The 14,391-nt window shown below is 52.6% G+C and overlaps 1 long non-coding RNA gene and 1 pseudogene across 1 annotated transcript; one reads left to right on the top strand and one right to left on the bottom strand.

The window, feature by feature from the left end:
• The first annotated feature begins 8,068 nt into the window (after positions 1 to 8,068).
• Positions 8,069 to 9,451, top strand: LOC123085868 (uncharacterized). The gene is made up of 2 exons (XR_006440037.1): positions 8,069 to 8,309; positions 8,930 to 9,451. It is a non-coding gene; the product is annotated as an uncharacterized lncRNA (long non-coding RNA).
• A 3,341-nt stretch (positions 9,452 to 12,792) lies between these two features.
• On the bottom strand, positions 12,793 to 13,473 carry LOC123076554 (choline-phosphate cytidylyltransferase 2-like; annotated as a pseudogene).
• Between the last annotated feature and the right edge of the window lie 918 nt (positions 13,474 to 14,391).

Here is a 14,391-nt window from a genome sequence, read left to right as displayed (position 1 = left end):
CAGCAAGGCACGTATTGTATTGGTGCCATCGAGGATAAAAAGATGGGGTTTATATCATATTGCATGAGTTTATCCCTCTACATCATGTCATCTTTCTTAAAGCGTTACTCTGTTCTTGATGAACTTAATACTCTAGATGCATGCTGGATAACGGTCGATGTGTGGAGTAATAGTAGTAGATGCAGGTAGGAGTCGGTCTACTTGTCACGGACGTGATGCCTATATACATGATCATGCCTAGATAATCTCATAATTATTCGCTTTTCTAGCAATTCCTCGACAGTAATTTTTTCACCCATCGTAATAATTATGCTATCTTGAGAGAAGCCACTAGTGAAACCTATGCCCCCCGTGTCTATCTCTTATCATATAAGCTTTCAATCAACTTTTATTTGCATCTTTACTTTTCCAATCTATATCATAAAATACCAAAAATATATTTATCTTATCATATTATCTCTATCAGATCTCACTTTTGCAAGTGGCCTTGAAGGGATTGACAACCCCTTTATTGCGTTTTTTGTGAGTTCTTGTTTGTTTGTGCAGGTGTGTGGGATTTGTGAGCCTCCTACTGGATTGATACCTTGGTTCTCAAAAACTGAGGGAAATACTTACGCTACTATGCTGCATCACCCTTTCCTCTTCAAGGAAAACCAATGCAAGCTCAAGACGTAGCAGGCGGCGCGGCCGCCATCGGGTAGGCCTGATGAGGAGACGGCGGACAGGGCCCCAGCACTCCCGCTGCATTAGGCGCGGCCCGGGCAGGAGCGTGTCGTAGGGGGCGAAGAAGCCGGAGAGCTGCGAGCCAGTGGTGGGATGGGCGGCGCCGCGCCCGGAGAAGGAGCCACCCGAGGTGGGGGAGCCGCGTCCACGACCACGGCCGTGGCCGCAGCCACGTCCGCGCATGTTGGAGTCAGTGCCGGAGGACGCCGCGCCCTTGCCCTTATTGGTGGTGCAGCCAGGTCCAAGGCGATCGGCGGAGGTGGCAGACCCAGCGGTGCCGATTGTGAGGGCGGTGGCGGTGACCTCAGGGCGCCCCTCGTGTCGGGCGCACTCGTTGGCCGAGATTTCTTCCATGAGGAGATGTGAGCGTGCTTGCACGAATGTGGGGAAGGGCGACTGCATCGCGAGCAGAGTCGGCATGACGTGCAACTTGTGGCTCAGCCCGCGGATCAGCTGCAGAGTCAGGGACTGGTCGGTGACGCGCTCGCCAACCTCAGTGAGCTCGGTGGCGAGGGTCCGTAGGCGCCGACAGTACTCGGCGATGGAGAGATCCCCCTGCACCAAGTTGCGGAACTCAATGCTGAGGACCACGGTGCGACCTGCTTGGTTGTCATGGAAGATGAGGTGCAGCTGGGACCAGATGTCGAAGGTGGTGCTCACCGGGGAGGCGGCGACATCCATCAGCTCGTCGGCGACGACCCCATAGAACCACAAGACTATGGTTAGGTCGTCATTGCACCAAACGGCGCTCTCATGCAGCGGGACGGCGGCCTTGTCGAGATGATGCTGCACATTGTGTTTACAGCAGATGACATAAAAGAGATGGTGCCACTTTGTGTAGTTACCGGACTCCAGGTCCAATTTGGACCGGAAGTGATGCGCGATCGAAGACGGCAGGCCGACGGGAGCGAAGGAAGAGCCGACGTCAGGCGTGGGGAGGCGCGGGATCATGGAGCCGCGGGAGACGGGCGGGACGGGACGCTGCCCGCGAGGCGAAGGGGGGCCGCAGGAGGGGCCATGGAGAGCGTCGGGGCCGCGGCGAGATGGAGTCCGGGAGCCACAATGGTTGAGGAAGACGGGGCGGCCTCGGGGATGGGCGCCTTGCCGCGGACGACATCCGGCATGAGCCGGGTGGGAGGGGCCGCAGGAACCGCAGCGGGGTTGGGGAAGACCGTTGCTGGAGCAGGGGTGGCCACAGTGGGAGCATGGACGGCCGCGAGCGAAGCGGCGGTCAGAGGAACTACAGCAAAGGGTCGCGTTAGCACCGCCGGCGAGTCGAAGTCAGTGGAGCGAGAGAGATGGAGAAGGCGGTTCATTGCGGAAGCGAGATAGGTGGATCGTGAGATGCATCTGATACCAAGTTGGATCGTATAACTCTCACACTTGTATTGCATTGCCTCAATGGGATTATATAGGTTACAATAGTAGAGTACAGAGAGGTGGGGTGAGAGGTTAGATCGGCATGCCTGGCATGCAGGATGTGCATGCGCACGTTGAGGGAGAGTGTGGGGCTCGCCGTTCAGCCAACAGTAGACCCGGTCAGGTGGTTCAGCCACCTGATGACTAAAGTGTAGGCGCTGTCGAAGAATTAGTACTAATATTTATAGTCGATGTTTGGGGCGGGGGGGGGGGGGTGGTCTAGCCCCTGCTCGCCCCCAGTCTCCTGTTAGCGCCTCTGACCAGCATACCCCACCTGCCAGCCCGTCAGCAAGGCCCAGGCGTGCCCCCAGGCCCAACCCACGCTACGTTGGCCCAGAGTGGAGGAACCTGTGGCCCAAGAGCAAAGAGGTACTTAAGCCAGTTACCAGGGCAGGCTAGGACATCCAGAGGATCATGACGGACGGCTCCTGGCGGCTACCAAGTCTCGATCCATTTTCCTCTTCCTCCTCGCTAAGAACCCTAGCTACTTCCTATTCGTGTAATCGCTACCAAATCCTATATCTGTGAGTGAGATTGCCACCCATATTCGAGATACTACTAAGTCCCTTACACTTGGTATTAGACGCCACCACCACCCTCACCGCCGCGCGTTCTGGCTCACTTCATCGAGATGCGCCGACTCCGTCAAGCACGCCTGCATCTGGAGCATATGGATCCGGCCATCAAATCCTACCTCGACAAGCTCTCGGCCACGGAGGAGGCCAACACGACGGCCCTGATGGCGGTCAGCTCCCGTCTCGATGATTTGGCATCGTGGCGGCCCGATCTGGAGAACCGCATCGCCGATCTGGGCGAAGCGATGGCCGTGCTTCAGAAAGACTGTTCTGGCTCCACCAACGGTGAGGGTACACAGGCGCCGACACGAACGGCGCCACCGCCAGCGACTCGCACCACAACATCTCATGTCGCTGAAGGCGCGGTGGACGCACCCCACGGATCCATTGACCACGGTGAGTTCCATCTGCAATGGGGGTCGATGGCGGTATCCTTCTAGACACTGCCACCACTCCCAACCAACGGTCAGCTCGAAATCCCGTCCCCAAATTCTCTTCCATCGCCGTTTGCGCACGCTAGTCAGATGCTTGTGGGGCTTGGGCAAGCGCACCCATCCATCACTTTCCCTCAATTCTCAGGAGAGAATACAAATCTCTGGAGAACCATGTGTGAGCAGTACTATAACATGTTTGGGATCCACGAATCCTTCTGGGTTCCGATGGCGGTGCTGATTTTTTCAGGCCCGGCCACCATTTGGCTGCAGTCCATACAAAAAAAACTGGGATCATTTACTTGGGAGTCTTTTGCTGCCTTGATATGCACTAGATTCGGGCGGGATAGGCACCAGAACCTGATCCGTCAGTTCTACACCATTAAGCAAACTTCCTCAGTAGCTGAATTTATTGAGAAATTTGAGCTTATTACAAATCATTTGAGTTCATATTCAGATTCAATTCACCCCTACTATTTCCTTACTCGTTTTGTGGAAGGGCTGAGACCGGACATACGTGCGGTGGTCATGGTGCAGCGGCCACCAGACCTGGACACAGCTTGTGCTCTAGCCATGCTCCAGGAAGAGGTGGCTGACGGAGCGGGCGTGGAGTCATCGCAGCCATTCCACTACCAGCAGCAGCCTCTAGAGGTGACCGCGCGTCCTCCCGCGGCATGGCCACTTCCTGCGCCACCGGGTCGCCCACCACCATAGGCTGGGGCGACCGATTGGCGTGGCACTGATGCTGCTCATGCTGAAGCAGCAAAGGTCAAGACTCTGTGCAACTACCGAAGAGCATGGGGGCTATGCTTCAAGTGTGGCGAACACTAGGGTCATGACCACACCTGCCCCACGTGAGTCCAGCTCCATGTGGTCGAAGAACTCCTGGAGCTGTTCGGCATCGACACAGCCACCGAGCAGCAAAACTTGCTAGCGGAAGAGCAACAACAGGATGCAGTCATGGCGATCTCACGATCTACTATGACGGGAGGGGTGTCATCTAAAGCTTTTCAGCTCCGTGCTTGGATTCAAGGCCGTGAAGTGCTGATGCTCGTCGACTCTGGAAGCACAACATCATTCATCAACAAGCGCTTTGCAGAGGGCATGTCAGGCATCCAACCATTGCCGAAGGCACACAAGGTGCGTGTGGCTGACGGTGGAGAGCTCTTCTGCTCGGCCAGTGTGCAAAATTGCACATGGTGCTCACAAGGGCATCAGTTCAGCACTGATCCGAAGGTGCTGGACCTAGGCGTCTACGATGTCATTCTAGGCATGGATTGGCTCGAAGAGCACAGTCAGATGACGGTCGAGTGACGTGCCAAGCTCATCGCAATTCTGTCGCCAAGCGGTGTCATCAACCTCCGCGGCCACGACAAGTCTTCGTCCACTTGTGTCATCATCAATGCGTTGCAACTTCAGAGCTTGTGCAGCAAGGGTGCTATCACTCACATGGCCCTGATACACGAGATTGTACCAGAAGGGAACACCAGCTCACCACCTCCAACCTGCATACAGAAAGTGTTGGATGAGTTCGATGATGTTTTCAAGGAACCAGTGGGTCTACATCCGCGACGCGAGTGTGATCATCGCATTCCGCTCATTCCTGGAGCTCAACCTTTAAGCATCAGGCCTTACCGTCACAAGCCCGACCACAAGGACGAGATTGAGAGACAAGTGGCAGAACTACTCCGCACAGACGTCATCCAACGCAGCAACAGTCCCTTTTCTTCCCCAGCTATTCTCGTCAAGAATAAATATGGAACATGGCAACTTTGCATCGACTACCGACAGCTCAACGCCATCACATGTGTCAGCAAGTATCCAGTTCCGGTGATTGAAGAGCAACTGGATGAACTACATGGTGCGGCATGGTTCTCCAAACTAGATCTGCGCGCTGGTTATCACCAGATTCGTCTCACCGTGGGAGAGGCAAGACAGTGTTTCAAACACACTTTGGGCATTATGAATTCAGAGTGGTATCCTTTGGTTTGACAGGAGGACCAACCACATTTTTGGGGGCCATGAACACCACATTCCATCCCCTCCTACGCGTGTGTGTTCTCTTTTTTTCCGATGATATTCTGGTCTTCAGCAAAACACTCAAGGACCACGTGCGGTATCTGAGACGGGTGCTCGCACTGTTGCGTAGAGATCAATGGAAGGCCAAGTTTTCCAAGTGTGATTTCGGTCGACAGAAGCTCTCATACCTGGGGCACGTCATCAGCGAGCAGGGGGTCGCTACTGAGCCATCAAAAATCAGAGCAGTGGCACAATGGACAGCACCAACCAGCGTCAAGGAAGTTCGCAGTTTTCTGGGCATGGCAGGATATTACCATCGCTTCGTCAAGAACTTTGGAATCATAGCTCGACCGTTGTTCAACCTCCTCAAGAAGGGGGTGCCGTTTGTGTGGACCTCAGCAACAGAAACAACTTTCCAAGTGCTCAAGCAACAGCTAGTCGAGGCCCCTATGCTTGCCCTTCCAGACTTCTCCAAGACCTTCATCGTAGAAACATATGCCAGCGATAAAGGGATCGGAGCAGTTCTCCAACAAGGTGGCCATCCGATTGCTTACATGAGCAAAGCGCTGAGTCCACTGTACCAAGGCCTCTCCACATATGAAAAGGAGTACCTGGCAGTGATTGTGGCAGTGGACCAATGGCGACCGTATCTCCAACACGATGAATTCATCATTTCAACGGATCAGCGCAGCTTGGTCCATCTCAATGAGCAGCGCCTCACTACTCCTTGGCAGCAAAAAGCATTTACAAAGCTGTTGGGGCTGCGGTTCTCAATCCGTTACAAGAAAGGAAGCGACAACACCGCGGCTGATGCTCTGTCTCGGACCAACTCCACGGAGATCCTACACTCGGTCAGTTCATGTCAGCGTGTCTGGCTTGAGGACGCCATAAACAGCTACAACAGCAACCCTCAAGCTCAACGCCTCCTCGAGCAGCCCGCCATCCGCGAGGATCCCAAGGGACGGTTCGCCTTGAAGCAAGGACTGCTGCGTTTTCGCGACAGAATATGGCTTGGAGGATCGACATAGATGCAACAACGCATCATATCAGCTTTCCATGACAGTGCTATGGGAGGGCACTCAGGTTTTCCGGTGACATACCGCCGCATCAGGAGGCTGTTTGCCTGGCCAAAGTATGAAGGTACACGTCTTGCAGTATGTACGCTGCTGTCAAGTGTGTCAGCAAGCAAAACCCGACCGTAGTGCATCTCCGAGCCTGCTCACGCCACTGCCTATACCTCAAGAATCATCGGACTTGATCACCATGGACTTTGTGGATGGTTTGCCACAATCAGGACAGTTCAATTGCGTTCTGGTAGTGGTGGACAAACATACCAGGTTCGCTCATTTTCTGCCTTTAGCGCATCCTTACACTGCATCCAAGGTGGCCTTGCTTTACATGCAACAACTCTACAAACTGCACGGATTCCCTGGTGCAATTGTGTCTGATCGCGATCCAATGTTCACCAACCATTTTTGGCAAGAGTTGTTCAAGTATGCGGGCACGGAACTGCGCCTGAGCATGGCAAATCAACCACAAACAGACGGCCAGACCGAGAGGGAAAAGCAATGCATCGAGACGTACTTGCGGTGTTTCGTCCATGCGTGTCCCAAGCGCTGGAGCTTCTGGATACCACTGGCGCAGTTCTGGTACAACACCTCGCACCACACGGCGATCGGCATGACCCCTTTCAAGGCAATGTTTGGCCGCGAGCCAAGGCACTGGGGGATTACAGCTACAACGGCTTGCATGGTGCCAGCGCTGCAGACTTGGCTCGAGAAGCGAACCATCATGCAAGGGGTTATCAAACAACAGCTGCACTGGGCGCACCAACTGATGAAGGATCAGGCTGACAAAAAGCGCTCGTTCAGGCAGTTCCAAGTGGGCGATCAAGTCTTCCTCAAGCTTCAACCATACATCTAGACGTCAGTGGCTCCAAGGGCAAATCACAAACTGTCGTACAAGTTCTACAGACCTTTTCCGATCATCGCCAAGATCAATGACGTCGCCTACGAGCTCAAACTACCTCCTCAAGCTACGGTGCATCCAGTCTTCCACGTCTCCCAGCTCCGACAAGCTCTCCTACCGGGCACAACGGCATCCACTACGCTTCCACCACAAGAAGAAGACCTCGCGGTGCCTGTTGCTGTTCTGCAATCAAGATGACGCGAGAAGAACGGTGCCATGAAGGAGCAAGTGCAAATCCAATGGTCTGTTCCTGCGGTCGGTACCACCTGGGAAGACAAAGAAGCGCTCCAAGCTCGGTTTCCGCACGCAGAGGCTTGGGGACAAGCCTCTTCCGAAGAAGGAGGGGGTGTTGGCGCTCCTGACCAGCATACCCCACCTGCCAGCCCGTCAGCAAGGCCCAGGCGTGCCCCAGGCCCAACCCACGCTACTTTGGCCCAGAGTGGAGGAACATGTGGCTCAAGAGCAAAGAGGTACTTAAGCCTGCTACCAGGGCAGGCTAGGGCATCCGAGGATCACGGCGGACGGCTCCTGGCAGCTACCAACTCCCGATCCATTTTCCTCTTCCTCCTCGCTAAGAACCCTAGCTACTTCATATTCGTGTAATCGCTGCCAACTCCTGTATCTGTGAGTGAGATTGCCACCCATATTCGAGATACTACTGTGTCCCTTACATCTCCGCCCCTGGCGCTTCGGTGTGTTAAAAAAATAACCAAGACAAGACAAGGTCCAATGAGATCGTGCGTGCCTCCTCTTTTATTTTTCTACTCGTGGATGCCTCCCTCGTGTATACGATGGCTCACGTAACCACCGATGCGCTAATTTTGGTGCTAATTCTAGTACGCCTAGGATATCGGGAATGAGGGAGTACAATTCTGTTTCCACAGCTAGCCCAGTCGATATATACTTTTTTTTTAAACTCTATATATACTTTCTCCTACACGAGGGACGAGTGCCTCAGATCACGATCCCGAACTTGGCCTCCAGGCTCCAGCGGTCGCCGGCGCCGCCCGCACGCGGACGGCCGTACCGCGCCGGCCCCTCGCGGTCTCACCTCCTCCACCTCCAGTCCCCCCTGTCTGCCTACCCTCGCCGGCAGGTTGCCCGTCGCAGCTCGGTCCCGCGGCCGCGCCACCAGAGACAGCACGCGAGCGCCGGAGCAGCCTGGAAGGACCTGGTAAGCCTGCTTCCGCTTGTTCATATTATCGACTGCCTGATGACCTGCTGTATTGTTGTGCCCTGCTGCCCCCATTAACCCTAAATCCCCAGTGCACAATCCCAAGCGTTACATTACTTGTTTTAACTGTGTTGCTGATATTTTCGGAATCCCCAACTTAATTCAGTTTTATAATTCTTGTGGTTGTTGTAATTGTAGAATCACGCACATTTCAAACGTACGATGGAACTGCAGTGTTATGTATCAATTGGCTGTTTATATTCTTCAGTTGCCCACTTTTTACCTCCGTTCTATTTTTTACTTTTTGACAAGTGCGCCCACCATCCGACTACTTTCTGGTCCGGCAATGCATTGAGCAGTTTTATCACGTCCACTCTTGTGTTGTATCAACTTCACTAGTTTCTTATGCTAGTTTGGTGTTACTTTTGTTGTACAATTGTCAAAAATGAAGAGACTATTATATTCATGTAAGACTATCATTTCTTCCCAACTATTTGTATTTGCTAACTCTAAACATATTTGGTGAGCTATAATATTTATTGTAAAACCTATTTATATTGTTCTTTTCGGTAAGACTGTACTATATGTCATCCCAATATTTATTTTTTAATATGGCACAGGAACTCCGAAACTTTTCTGCTATACCATTGCCACTGAAAGCCATGCCCATGTTGCGTCGAGTGCGGCCTCACACGTCTGGCGGTGAGGACCGCCTTAGTGCGCTCCATGACGATCTGATCCTCCTCATAGTAAGCAGGCTGGACACCCGAACAGCCCTCTCCATGGCCATCCTTGCCAGGCGTTGGGTTCGCATCCCGCACAAGCTGTCCGCACTCGACTTCAGGGTGAGCGACATACTCCCGCCGAGTACGAACGGACCGTTGCCCTTCGCCAACTCAACTTGCCGCGTGACGCCACTTTGGCCGGGACACTCGACGGTCTCAAGGCGCGATGTGAGATCGACACAATAAGGTCATTCGCAAACGGAATCACGAGCTTTTTGGAAGCAGACAGTGGCCATGACCGGCATGTAAAGACCCTCCGTCTCGAGTTTTTTCAGACATACAATAGCATTTGTGTGGACCGCCTTATCAATGTTGCAGTCGGTGCATGGGGGGTGGAAGATCTGGAGGTTGTCGTCAGGCCATCGTCTGGTTATGATCAGATGCGGACATACAACTTCCCCCACAACTGCCTCAACCTCCGGTCTTGCCTTCGCGGCCTGACTCTGGGCAAGTACTGTGCACTGCCACCGCTGCATAACTACAACATGCTTACTAAGCTCGTCCTGCATGACATGTCTGCTTCCACATCCGTGAACGTGTACGAGAGGGTGTTCAGAGACTGCATTGGGCTGCAGGTGTTGTACCTCACGTCCTGCTCCTGCGCACATACCACTTTGGTGGTGGACGCGCCGTGTTCACATATCAGGGAGCTCGTCCTGGAAGAGTGCTCATTTTTTGTGATCGAGCTGCGCGACCTCCCAATGCTTGTCCGTCTAGCGTGCAGCCTAACCGACACTTCAAAGATTCTATTTGGCTCGGTTCCGAGCCTCATGGACACTAACCTTTCATTCTCTCTAGAGGATGATAGTATAGTGGCGGCACGGTGGATAAATGAGTTCGACTCGTTCCTCGGTATGTCCCCCACCATGGCGAACCTCGTCATCCGATTTATTGGACGCAGAACTTGGATTGGAGCTAGCAGTCCGGAGAAGATGTTGCCGCACCTGAAAAAGCTCCTTGTCGCTGACATGCCTTCAAATTGGGATATCTCATGGACACGTGGCCTCCTCATGGCCTCGACATTTCTCGAGGTCATGCACATCCACGTGCCTCACTCAGAAACGGAGCCTGATTATCTGCGCGGGATGAATTGGTCGAAATCACGCAATGAGCTTCGGCACCATCACCTCAAGGAGCTGGTCGTGATTGGATACACGCAGCGTAACATATGGCTTTTGAAGTATGTTGTGAGGGTGTGCACATCGTTGCAACGCATTGTTTTGCTGAAGGATGGCCATGTTCGGTACATCGGACTCTGGGATTGGCGGATGGTCGGGCAGCAAACATGTCCATGGAGCGATGATGAGAAAATGGTGTTGAGAAGAATGATGAAAAAATTTGGGCTCAGGCCTCTTCCTAAACTGATCTTGGGATGATCTCTTTATTTGCTCTTATATACACATTGTTATGGAACCTAGAGGGATCTTGTGTTCGATGGGAAAATATGTTTGTCCTCAGTTTAGTTTCACTCGATCGATGTGCATTTTCCAGTTCTCAAACTAAATAGTAGTATAGTTTGTGGGAGTAGCACAAAGAGTATGCCAACATCCTTGGACGCCTGCAATCTCAAGCTTCAATGGTACGTGCAGGGCCAAGTAACTCCACAGCCACGTACTACGAACATGCCTCATCACAGGCACTCAGGGACGCAGGCACCAGTTCGTATCATCCTGGTGCTGTGTACGGTTAATCTGATGGCAACATTCGTGATCATCAACCGGCAATGGTGGAGCCAACATCTGAACAATGGGTGTGCATAGACCAGTAAAATACTTTTACTCAAGTTTATTTATGTGTAGTGTTATATATATGAATTATACCTGATTATACAAGCATTGTGCTAAAATAGTGGGTATACATTTGTACACCGACGTCCTCAACTAGCTCCGCCCATGTCAACCGGTCCATGTAGGGGTGGGCATAAAAACCGATGAACCGAAGACCGAACCGATGCTGAAACCGAATTTTCAGTTTTTTCTTCTGTCACAAAAAAAAATCGGTTTTCAGGTCCACTAACCGAATAGAATTCAGTATGTTCGGTTTTCATCTCGGTTAACTGAACAACACGAGCTGGCGTAAAGGGGTAGAGAACCAACGCAAAAACAGACACAACGAACGAGTGAATTGCAAAAAACATCGACACTTCAGGCTAGGGTTGCAGAAACCACACATCTACAGAATTGTGCCAAAAACCACTAATTTTTTATCTAACTTTTTGCAAAAAACACTAGTTGACTGATTTAGCCCATTTAATGATGATTATGACAGGTGGAGCCCACTTTTGTTGACGTGGCGTAACGGTTCGAGATGAACGTCGTTAGATGCTTTTTTTGTTGCCAAAAACTCCCCCAAACTCTGCTCGCTGCTCAGCCGACGTATGAACTCCCCCCGCCGCCGGCGGCATGCCCTGCTAACGCCGCCGCCCCTCCCTCCCCGACCTGCCGCCGTCTTCAAGCTAGATCTGCCGCCGTCGCCAAGCATATCAGGCGAGGGAGGCCATTGCGAAGAGGGAGGCCAGTGCCGCCCCATGCCCGTCCCTCTCCGATGCCGCTCCACGCCCATCTCTCTCAGGCGCCACCCAATGCTTGTCCCTCTTCGACGCCGCCCCACGCCCGTCCCTCTCCGGCGTCACCCCATGCCCATCCCTCTCCGGCGCCGCCCGACCTGCATCACAGGAGATGGGCCGCCCCTGTCTACCGGCGCACGACCCCGGGGCCGCCCCTGTCCGCCGGCGCACCACCTGGCGACGTCCCTGTCCGCCTGCGGACGACCCTGCGGCCGCCCCTGTCCGCCGGCGCACGACCCTCGAGCACGCCCCGCCGCACGACCCAGACGAGGTCATCAACCCCCTGGTGTTGTGGCTCATCTGCGGCGGCGACCCAGGCGGGAGCTTGCGGCGGCTTCGGCCATGGAGGCAAGTGGCGCCGCGCGCCCCCTCGCCGGCGACAAGAACCATGGCCGGCCGGGGTAATGCTGCTCTGCTCGCCTGCTCGGGGTAGACAAATCAAGGAGCTAATTGCTTTTTTTGATTTTTAACTAAGGGGGTCTTTGTAAAATTATAGTGTTTGTTTTGTAAGTCTAGAAAACTCCTCATCTAACGGCGTCGAACTTAACCATTACGCCACGTCATCATTTACGTGACCCACCTGTCATAATCATGCTCAAAACGACCTAAACCGTCAACTAGTGTTTTTTGCAAAAAATTAGACAAAAAATAAGTGGTTTTTGGCACAATTCCGTAGATGTGTGGTTCCTGCAACCCTAGCCTGAAGTGTCGATGTTTTTTGCAATTCACTCCACAACGAACGCTCCCGAGAGTAGCGCTCACGACCCCTTTTTTCGAGAGCTCGCCCACGATCGCCACCAACGCACCGCGCGTCTCGCATAATACTAGTGGTTGGGGCGCACCCTTGGTGCGCCAACTGAGAGGAAATTGGGGCGGTGCCAGGTGGGATGCGCCTCTTCCACTGTCCTCTTTGTATTATACATTGACATTGTTCTATTTGTTGTCCATCAACAAAAAAAATTATACAAAGGTTTGACTCAGGTAACTCAACCACTTTACACGCACAAGCATCACATTCCATGACACGAAGCACAACTATAGCAAATAATCACTTTCTCGGTGTTTGTTCACACCACCACCACCACACCATGGGCATCCCACTGCATTTCGCATCCTAGCCTGGTCTGGAAGATCAGGCCGCCGCCATCTGCTGCATGAGACCACCGGCTATGCCTTTGCCGGCCTGGCTCCCCAGCCTCTCTTCGTACCCGGTCCTTGATGGCATTCTCCTAAGTAATTATTACAACATCATCAGTATATCTCTTTCTCCTCAGTATCATGTTCGACTCGGCTACTCTGTTAAGCTTCCAAGCAAAGTATACTATACCATGACGTGGCAGTGCTCCTCGAACTTCTCCAGGAAGCCGACCACCCAACGATCCGCATTCTCCAGCCACTCTTCGTGGTTTATCCCAGCCGTCTTCGCCGCCGTTTGCAACTACACATCACATGAGGAGATCAACACAACTGATAATCATCAGGGCCTAAATAAACGTCTATTCTGCCATACGGATGGAATGGTCGATCTGTAGATTGCTCGCAAGTAAGATTTGAGCTGAGAACGCCCATGGCTTGTTACCTTTTCTTGTTGTGCCTTCACAGTCTCTCGCAGTTTATTTATCTTCATATTCACCTGCAGTTGTTTCTCCTAAAAAGAAGACGACCAATACCTAGGCCGGGAGACCAAACGAATAACATCACAATATTCTTGAAAGACAAAAAATAAGCCATGTGCCAAGCTCTACTTGTCACATAAAAGGATTGGTTAAGTGTCATCAGAAACGTGGCTAACCTTAGCATAGCTCACGCCCATATCTACCTAGTATTTCAAACTAACCTTTCTGACCTAGTATAGGAACTTCCTGGAAAAATAATATTTACCGAGTATGTACACTTGTATTTCGGGTCAACCAGAACGAATGATTTAGGGTCAGTAAGCATACATATTTTAATAACATAAAAGAAACCCTCCCTAAAAACACATTCTGTGCAGGTGCAGTCATCATGACCTTCCACGTAATTTAGGACAGAAACATCTATGTACGTAAAAAAAATTGAAAAAGGAGGAGGACCCTGGCCTCTTCATCTGGACGATACATGCAGCCACTTTATTAATTATTTACACAAGACATTACAAAGTCATACAATAGTAAGCCTAGAGCCACCGTCTAAGCGACATAGGCGACATCTGTCGCTACTCCTATCCAGTTGATGAAGGGATGTTGATAGTCTGGGCCTAATACCAAACAGACTTCGCAGCCAAACCAAACATTAAGACCTGAGGTCCCAACCAGGACGCCTACCGGCTATGGGGCACCCACCAGTCCGGCGCACTCCTCAACCAGGACGACTGCCGGGTATGAGGCCGCCGCAGCCACCTGCCACCAATTCATCTTTAGTACTGTACTGCTGCATCAACCTTGCCCAGTCTAGCTGCCGTCGACGCCACCACGACGCCAGACAGCACCACCATCATGCGCTCATCCATCATCACACGCCCATCGGCGAGACCCCGCTGCTCCATGCCGCTGAGACCCGCCATTGTCAACATGTCAGATGCCACGCTGCTCCTCCTCTTGTCCCGTCCAGCCAGCACTTGGTCCAAAACGATGCCCCAGGAGGGAGAACGACATCGAAACGTCGTCATCGTCCGATCCGGTAGACCCAGATCTAGGGTTTCCCCCGAAACCTCCCGATCAGGTTGACGTGACCTGCAATGACAATACCTCGA

The sequence above is a fragment of the Triticum aestivum genome, chromosome 1B, assembly GCF_018294505.1.
Source record: "Triticum aestivum cultivar Chinese Spring chromosome 1B, IWGSC CS RefSeq v2.1, whole genome shotgun sequence".
Classification (NCBI taxonomy): domain Eukaryota; kingdom Viridiplantae; phylum Streptophyta; class Magnoliopsida; order Poales; family Poaceae; genus Triticum; species Triticum aestivum.
This window is presented reverse-complemented; position numbering and strand designations above follow the sequence as displayed.